Source organism: Hordeum vulgare, chromosome 7H, assembly GCF_904849725.1.
Source record: "Hordeum vulgare subsp. vulgare chromosome 7H, MorexV3_pseudomolecules_assembly, whole genome shotgun sequence".
In the NCBI taxonomy this organism is placed as follows: Eukaryota; Viridiplantae; Streptophyta; class Magnoliopsida; order Poales; family Poaceae; genus Hordeum; species Hordeum vulgare.
The window spans coordinates 211586615-211595651 of NC_058524.1; the positions used below are offsets into that span (position 1 = coordinate 211586615).

Below are 9037 nucleotides of genomic sequence, written 5' to 3' on the forward strand. Positions count from 1 at the left end.
TCCATCAGCTCATCTCAGTGGAGGACGCGCTACCTGATCTAATGGGTATAGCCTTCAGAAGGTCTTTCGTTCCCGCTGAGCGGGACATATGGGATGAGCTTCTTCAGTGTGTGGCTCTACACCCTCCGTCCATAGAAGAGGATGTAATCCATTGGGACCTGGATCCTAGTGGACGGTTCTCAACCAAATCGCTATACCAAGCGATTTTACCGACCCCAGGACCGACTGAACTGAATATTCTGTGGGAAATTAAGGTGCATTGAAGAACAAGATTTTCCTGTGGCAACTGCTGCGCGGCTTGGTGCCGTCCGGGGCGGAGGTGTTGAAACAACACGGCCCCTTCGATGGATTGTGTCCTCTGTGCTAGGTCCCAGAGGACTACAATAACATTTTCTTCGTGTGCCCGACGGCGAGGTTCATGTGGTGCAATCTACGGGAGGCGGTTGGTGGTAGTTGGTGCCACGACAACCTCCCTGATCTGTTTGCCGAGGTCCTAGGGACTCACGGTGAGGCTGTGAGGCTGGCCCTGTGGGTTATCATCGGTGCCCTTCTATGGACCCTCTGGAATATAAGGAATAAACTTGTGATAGAGCATGTTATCCCTTTACGTGCGACTGATGCAATCTTCAAATTATGTGGTTTCATCCAGATTTGGCGGCCGCTTAGTTGGCGCAATGACCGGGACCCCATTGACATTGCATCTGCTGCATTGAGAGTTGTCGCCACTCGCCTGACATCCCCTCCGACGACACTTCCACCGCCACCTCCGGAGCCAGATTAGCTTCGCTACTTTCTTTCTTTATTTGGGGTTACATGTGATGTGCCCCCAGCATGACGTTTTAGTCTGAGTTCTACTGTGCCACTAGCCGGCTGCCAGCTGGCCTGTGTGTGTTTTGAACCTCGTGTGCGTGTGTTGTGCTGAATCGTGTGGTGTCTTGTATGCTCTGGTCGAGGCTTTATATATAAATCGGGGGGAAACCCTATTTTCGTAATTGGTGCGTGGAAATCCTCCTAGCATTTCCCATTTGCGTAAGTTCGGATGTGCTTCATACATCCTGATCTCACCACCACACCGGACATCTATGGCCCACACAAAAAGTTGGGGATCTATTGGGGCACAAATCATCGTCGATTATTAAGTACCTAGAACCCCTTACTGGGGATATATTCACAAACCGTCATGCTGATTGCATATTCAATGAGGAACATTTTCCGGCATTAGGGGGAGATTTCAAGTACAATAAAGAATTCCCGAAAATTGATTGGAATGCTCATGCCATTTCATCCTCTGATCCACATACTCATGAGACCGAACTTCAAGTTTCGAAGATCATTAATTTGCAACATCTTGCAAATAATCTACCAGATTCATTTACTGATCTAAAAGGTGTTACAAAATCCTTAAATCCGGACAGAAACGCGCCAAAAAGAGCGGACGTACCAGTAAAAACCACTCAACTCCCTGTTCCTAAAAAGAGGGGGAGTAGTACGACCTGTGACCAGGAGCAAGCTTCTAGCAAGTAGCAAAGGAAATCAAGGAGAAAAACCTCGAAGTGAGTAAATGCAGGTCAAATCAAAATTGACAAACACGTCATGGGTAGTATACACCTAGTGGAGGGGCAACCTCCACAACCCAGCTCCAGTTTGCATAAACTAGCTGGAACATCAGAACACCCAGACTCAATCATATTGGGAAATCACGAAGAGTCTCTAGGGGTGCAGGAAATTTCCATCAACTATGTTGATTCTGGAGAATCATTTGACCGTAAGACTACGACTGTTGACATATATTTTGCTGAATAGATTGCAGATATCCTTCTTACTGATCATGGTCCAAGGTCTATCGTTGAGTGCCAAATTCATTCCGACTGTCCTAAATGGAAGGATGCAATCCATAGAAATTGCCTTGCTTAACAAAAGAAAGGTATTCACTGAAGCAATACCTACACCTCCCAATGTTTTCCCTGTTGGATTCAAATGTTGTTTTTCAGAAACGAAATGAGAACAATGAGGCGGGATATAAAGGAAGGCTCGTAGCAGAAGGTTTCACGTTGAAACCCGACATTGATTTCAATGAAACATACTCTCCAGTAATGAGTGGAACCACTTTCCGGTATATTATATCTTTGGCAGTGCAAAATCGTCTATCATGCAGTTGATGGACATCGTGACCTCATATCTTTACGGGTCACTGGATTCAGACATATATATGAAGGTTCCTCACAGAATCTCCGTCTCAAATAAAAGTGCAAATCGCAACATGTATTGTGTAAAGCTGAATAAGTCACTGTATGGCTTAAGGCAGTCGGGACGGATGTGGTACAACCGACTAATTGAATTCCTTCTTCAGAAAGGTTACTCCAATAGTGATGATTGCCCATGTATCTTCATCAAGAAGTCCTCTACACAATTTTTCATTACTTATGTGTATGTTGATGATATCAACATCATTGGCAACACACCATACATTGATGAAGCAAGCAATCACCTAAAGATGGAATTTGTGATGACGAATTTGGGTAAAACCAAATTTTTCTTAGGTATTCAACTTGAGCACCTTCCCTCAATAATCCTGGTACACCAAGGTGCCTATATCTAGAAAATATTGGAGAAATTCAATATGAACAAATCCTATCCATCTAAAACTCCTATGGTGGTTCGATCTCTAGACGCAGAGAAAGATCCATTCATGCCAAAGGATGACGGAGAAGAGGTGTTGGGACCTGAAGTTCCATACCTCAGTGCCACTGGAGCGCTTATGTATCTTGCAAATTGCACAAGACCTGATATTGCATTTGCAGTGAATCTACTTGCTAGACATAGCTCAACTCGCACCAAATATCATTGGTCTGGACTGAAGAATATCTTTCAATATCTCCAAGGCACAAAGGATCTTGGCCTATTTTTCCAGTTCGAGAGAAATCAGGACTCTCATATGATTGGATATGCAGATGCCAGCTATTTGCCTGACCCCCATAAGGCAAGATCTCAGACTGGTTTTGTGTTCCTACTTGGTGGTATTGCCATATCATGGAATTCTTCAAAACATACTCTCATGGCAACATCTACAAATCATTCTGAAATAATTTCATTATTTAAAGCATCATGTGAATGTGTATGGCTTTGCAGAATGATAAACCACATTCAGCAGTCATGTGGAATTGGTTCGATAGAATCACCCACCATTATCTATGAGAATAATGCGATGTGTGTTGCACAGATGCAAACATGGTACATCAAGAGCAATATCACTAAGCATATTTCTCCTAAGTGTTTTCCCCCATAATCTTCAGAAAAGCGGGGAAATAAGCATCTTGCAAGTCAAATCATGTGACAACCTTGATGATTTATTTACTAAGTCTCTACCAAACTCAACATTCCAGAAATATGTTCATGAATTGGTCTGCGATGACTTAGAGACTTGCGGGCATCAAAGGGAGTCTCTTCTTCACATATCCTTGTTCAATGACATCACATTACGTTATATCTTTGTGAGTTTATGTTTCAGGTTCTCATCAAGTTTTCACAAAGAACTTTTTGGAGGAGAACCCTTTTTGAGATGATAGCGCTACCCCGACAATTGTGAGATGATTCTACATGGTCAAGCATAGATTAGGGGGAGTGTTAAGATTAATTACAACTGTAATTAGGGGTAATCTCCCCTTTCCCAACCGCCGTACGGCTTCCTCCCGCACGGACGCGTCTTTGGCTGAGACCAACGCCTGTCCGAACCGTCGTGTATCTCCAGACAATATAAATGGCAACCTGTAATCATCGATGAGATTGATCGAATCATTGTGGATTCAAACACATCCAAGCAAACACACCCTAATTGTGTAGAGGTAGGTTGTGGCACGATAGGCCAATCTCAAACATCCACTATTGTGATCTGACGAGCGAGAACGTCAAATTGATGTGGATAGTGTTGGAAATATGCCCTAGAGGCAATAATAAATTAGTTATTAATATATTTTTTTTGTTCATGATAATCATTTATTATCCATGCTATAATTGTATTGATTGGAAACGCAAATACATGTGTGGATACATAGACAAAACGCTGTCCCTAGTAAGCCTCTAGTTGACTAGCTCGTTGATCAAAGATGGTCAAGGATTCCTCACCATAGATAAGTGTAGTCACTTGATAACGGGATCACATCATTAGGAGAATCATGTGATGGACAAGACCCAAATTATAAATGTAGCATGTGATCGTGTTATTTTGTTGCTATTGTTTTTTGTGTGTCAAGTATTCATTCCTATGACCGAGAGATCATGCAACTCACTGACACCGAAGGAATGCCTTGTGTGTATCAAACATCACAATGTTACTGGGTGCCTATAAAGGTGCTCTAGAGGTATCTCCAAAGGTGTCCATTGAGTTAGCATGGATCAAGACTGAGATTTGTCACTCCGTGTGATGGAGAGGTATCTCGGGGCCCACTCGGTAATACAACATCACACACAAGCCTTGCAAGCAATGTGACTCAAGTGTGAGTCACGGGATCTTGTATTACAGAACGAGTAAAGAGACTTGACGGTAATGAGATTGAAATAGGTATAGGGATACCGACGATCCAATCTCGGACAAGTAACATACAAAAGGACAAAGGGAATGTTATACGGGATTATATGAATCCTTGGCACAGAGGTTCAACCGGTAAGATCTTCGTAGAATATGTAGGATCCAATATGGGCATCCAGGTCCCTCTATTGGATATTGACCGAGAAGTGTCTCGGGTCATGTCTGCATAGTTCTCGAACCCGCAGGGTCTACACACTTAAGGTTGGATGATGTTTTAGTATAGTTGAGTTATATGTGTTGGTGACCAAAGGTTGTTCGGAGTTCCGTATGATATCACAGACGTCACGAGGGTTTCCGGAATGGTCCGGAAACGAAGATTGATATATAGGAAGTTGGTGTTTGGATTCCGGAAAGTTTTCGGGCATTACCGACACTGTACCGGGAGTGATGAATGGGTTCCAGGGGCCCACTGGGTGGGCCCACCACGCCCCAAGGGGTCCATGTGGGTTTATTGGATGCACAATAAGGTATAATGGGCTGACAAAGTCATCCAAGGAAAGCCCATGAGGAAAAAGTGGAAAATCCAAAAGAGGTGGGAAAATAAGGAAGGAGTCCTAATCCAAGTGGGATTGGAGAAGGACTCCTCCCTCCCTCCCACTTTGGCCGACCCAAGGAGGGTTTCCTTAATGCGCCAAGGCTGCCCAAGGATGCCTCTCCCCTCCAGCTATATATACTAGAGGTTTGGGGCTTTTTGAGACACAACTTTGCCACGTGCAACTCAAACCTGCACCTCGTAGTTCTTCCTCTAGATTAGATTTCTGCGGAGCTCGGGCGGAGCCCTGAAGGAATAGATCATCACCAACACCGGCAAGGCGTCACGCTGCTGGAGAACTCATCTACTTATCCATCTCTCTTGCTGGATCAAGAAGGCCGAGATCGTCATCGAGCTGTACGTGTGCTGAACGCGGAGGTGCCGTCCGTTCGGCGCTAGATCGGAACGGATCGTGGGACGACGGTGATTTGAATCACGAAGCTGTACCACTACATCAACCGCGTTTCTTAACGCTTCCCGCTTAGCGATCTACAAGGGTACGTAGATCTAATCTCCTCTCGTAGATGAACATCACCATGATAGGTCTTCGTGTGCGTAGGAAATTTTTTGTTTCCCATGCAACCTTCCACAACAGATAGGGGTGGGTAGATCCATTTTACTATTTTGTAAATGGTTGTGTGCATCATTTGATCCAGAGGCCAGAGGTAATCCTCCTTTAAAACAAAAGGTGTTTGAAATTTTGTGCACAAGGTAATTCTTTTGCTTTCTTTCTTTTTTGTTATGGACAAATTAGTAGATGGTAATTACAACTATTGCACTTTAGATGAGTTCATTAATTCGTGTTCTGCTTGTGATGATTCCTTGTCCGAAGAGGAATATGACATGACCTAAGAGGGGGATACTACTTCGATCTTGATGATGCACAAAAACAAGAAGTCAAAAACATGGTTGTTCCGTTTACAAACGAGAGGCGATTCGAGGGACATGCAAGAGGTGCACGCTAAATTGATGCACATCTACTTCGATTCATCTCCAACATATCCAAAGTGATACTTTCGCCGCGGATTTAGGATGTCTTTGGATTTGTTCCTTCACATTGCTATCTGTTTGAAGCAACATAATCAGACCTTTGAGCAGAGGGGAAATTGCACTAGAAAATTGGGCATAACACCATACAGAAGGTGACTGCCGCATTGCGCATGATGACATATGGTGTTGTGGCTAATTTCATCAATGATAACATGGCAATGGAGAGAGCACTTCAAATTTTTATGTCAAGTGATTTGCAAAGGATATGGCTAAGGTGTTTGGACTAGAGTATCTCAAAGAACCCAATTCTCGGAACACGACGAGACTTTTGGAGATGAACCCACCTTGTGAATTTCCTGTTATGCTTAGCTTCATTCATCGCATACATTATATGTTGAAGAATTGCCTGCACCATAGCATGAATAGTTCAAAGGACACAAGAAGGACATCACAATCGTTCTTGAGGCCGTGGTCAACCAAGAGACATGGATTTGGCATGCATACTTTGGGATGCCCGATTCTTGCAATGACATCAATGTGCTGTTGCAGTCACCTGTCTTTGCTAAGTTAGCTAATCGAGAATCATCACCCGCAAAGTTTCAAAAAAATGACCACACATATAACATGGGCTACTACCTTGCGTCTATGATCCAAACATGACCAAATGGGTTAGCCCGGCCCCGCCTGGGTTAAACGTGCAGGAACGACATGACTCAGTCAGTCACACTGAGTACTCGGGCCATGCCGGGTTGGCACGCGTGTTGGCCTCCTTGGCCGAGGAACGACCTCTAGTTACATAGGCTGGCAGGACAGTCTGTTTGGTACGTTGGCACAGCTGGCCCGAGTAGGCACGTCCACCCGTGATAGCGCGCACACGCACGACGCCGTGCGGCGGTCGTCGCCTCGTGCATGCCAGCAGGCACATCCAACCATGAAGGGCCGCATGCATGCACATCCAGCTATCCCTCAGAGGACAAATTCACGGTTTTTACCCTTTTGCTAACTTTATCCCGATCTGACCCTGTTTGTGAACTTTTTTCGAATCTGACCCTTTTCCTACCGCCACCGGCTGTGGCGGTAGGCATACACACCCTACCAGCACAATGAGTGGCGGTAGGGGTTTGGTAAATGGGGATGGTTCCTTCGGGTCAGTGGAGTCAAACGACCCTACCGCCACTGTCTCTCGTGGTATGATGTGTATGCCTACCGCCACGTCAGCCGACGGTAGGAAAAAAGGTCAGATCCAATTTTTTTTCACAAACGAGGCTAGATCGGGCTAAACTATGTAAAAAGGGTCAAAACAGTGAAATCGTCCTCCTTGAGACCCTGACTCCGTGGTACATAGCACAGTAGTCGACTACCAATAGGTTTTGCTCCAAAAAATAATGTAGCATTAGCGTGTCATGCTGGGCTGGTACACGTGTCACACTAGGCAGCCCAGGCCAGACCCACGTGCCAAAGACGACCCATTGATCCACATGACGGGCCAAGCACGTGGGCTACCGTGCTGACACAGCTAAACCACCCGAGTTGGCTAGGTTTGTTGTGATCTATCCAAAGTGCTCTATTTTTATGAAGTTAGTTTCAAGTCCCCAAAGCATGAAATAACTCTACTTTCAAATTTCCGCTAGGAAAGATGTGGAGAGAGCTTTTAGGATTCTGTGGCTCAATTTACTTTTGTGTGAGGACCAACTAGGTTTTGGCATCAAGAGATCTTTTGGTATATCATCACGGCATGCGTGATCATCCAAACATGATCATTAAGAATGAGCATGATTTTTTTATTACACCTTCTATGAACTCATGGGTAAACTCATACATCCGCATAGAAGGGAGGAGTGAATCCGATGCTTTCTTGAGGCGTATCATGACATTCGAGATACCGATATGAACGTCGATGTTAAAAAAGATGTCATGGAGGAGCGGTGGAACTGGGACGGAAAATAACATCCTTAGTTCATCTTCTTGTGCGATGAATGATTTGTGTAATGAACAATTTGTGTGATGTGTGATAAATAACTTACGTAATATTGCGGATTGATGAACAATTTATGCGATGTGTGGTGGCAATTTATGCTTGTAATGTTTGTAATTTATTTGTGTTGAAATCATTTGAGATGATTCCGTATAAAAATGTTCAATATGTATGCAATTGTCGTGCCTAATATATGGCAGTTGTTGGAGCAAATTGATGCTCTACCAGGGCCGGGCACATAGTTGTCCCAAATATGCTGCCCGTACAGGGCCCACAATTTTAAGGGGTCCCAAATTTTGTATATAGGCCTAGTAGTATTTCTAAAAAAATCCTACATGTTGGAACCGAGTCCCTAGTTTAAAAAACCGGACCTGACCGCCGATCGGACTGGAAAAAAATCAAAACCGGTAGCCTCTTTGGATTTTTAAGTTAATAAGACCGTTATGTAATCGGATCAAAGAAAACCGGTCGGTTTTCTATAAAACAAGTGAAAAACCGGTTCATTAAACCGGGAAAATATTTTATAGAAATGGGAGAAGTGTGATTCGATTCCAGGTCCTGTGAGCAATACACGAGGTGTGGCAACAACCTATAACCAACTCGGTTATGCTATTTTGTTGTCCATTACATGAAAATAATTTTACTTGACCATTATTTCATACTATATTAGCACATATATTACTCAATATTTATAATTTTTTTGCTTAAAATTAACAATCGAACCGATGAACCGACGGTCCGACCGGTAAAAACCTGAACCGACAACCTTTTTGGTTCGATTTCCGGTTCATTTTTTAAACTATAATTGGGTCTAAGTCGATCGGAAGCTGGAGTTGGGCCTTAGAGCATCTCCAACAGCCGCGCTACGCGCCGCGCCCAAAAAAGGCATTTGCCGCGCGCGCTTCGGCTGGTTTAGCACGGGGATAGGCGCTGGCTCCAACAGCCGCGCTATAAT

General features: G+C 44.1%; 1 protein-coding gene across 5 annotated transcripts in view; it reads left to right on the forward strand.

Moving 5' to 3' along the window:
- LOC123413118 overlaps window positions 1-8254 on the forward strand; it is a 30153-nt gene extending 21899 nt beyond the window's left edge. The window contains exon 2 of one of the 5 annotated variants that reach the window (XM_045106068.1): window positions 7744-8254. The gene's annotated coding sequence lies outside the window, so the exon portion shown is untranslated. Of the gene's footprint in view, window positions 1-3508; window positions 3966-7743 lie in introns of those variants that run through there. The other 4 variants (XM_045106069.1, XM_045106070.1, XM_045106072.1 and 1 more) reach the window with 4 other exon arrangements.
- The last annotated feature ends 783 nt before the right edge of the window (window positions 8255-9037 follow it).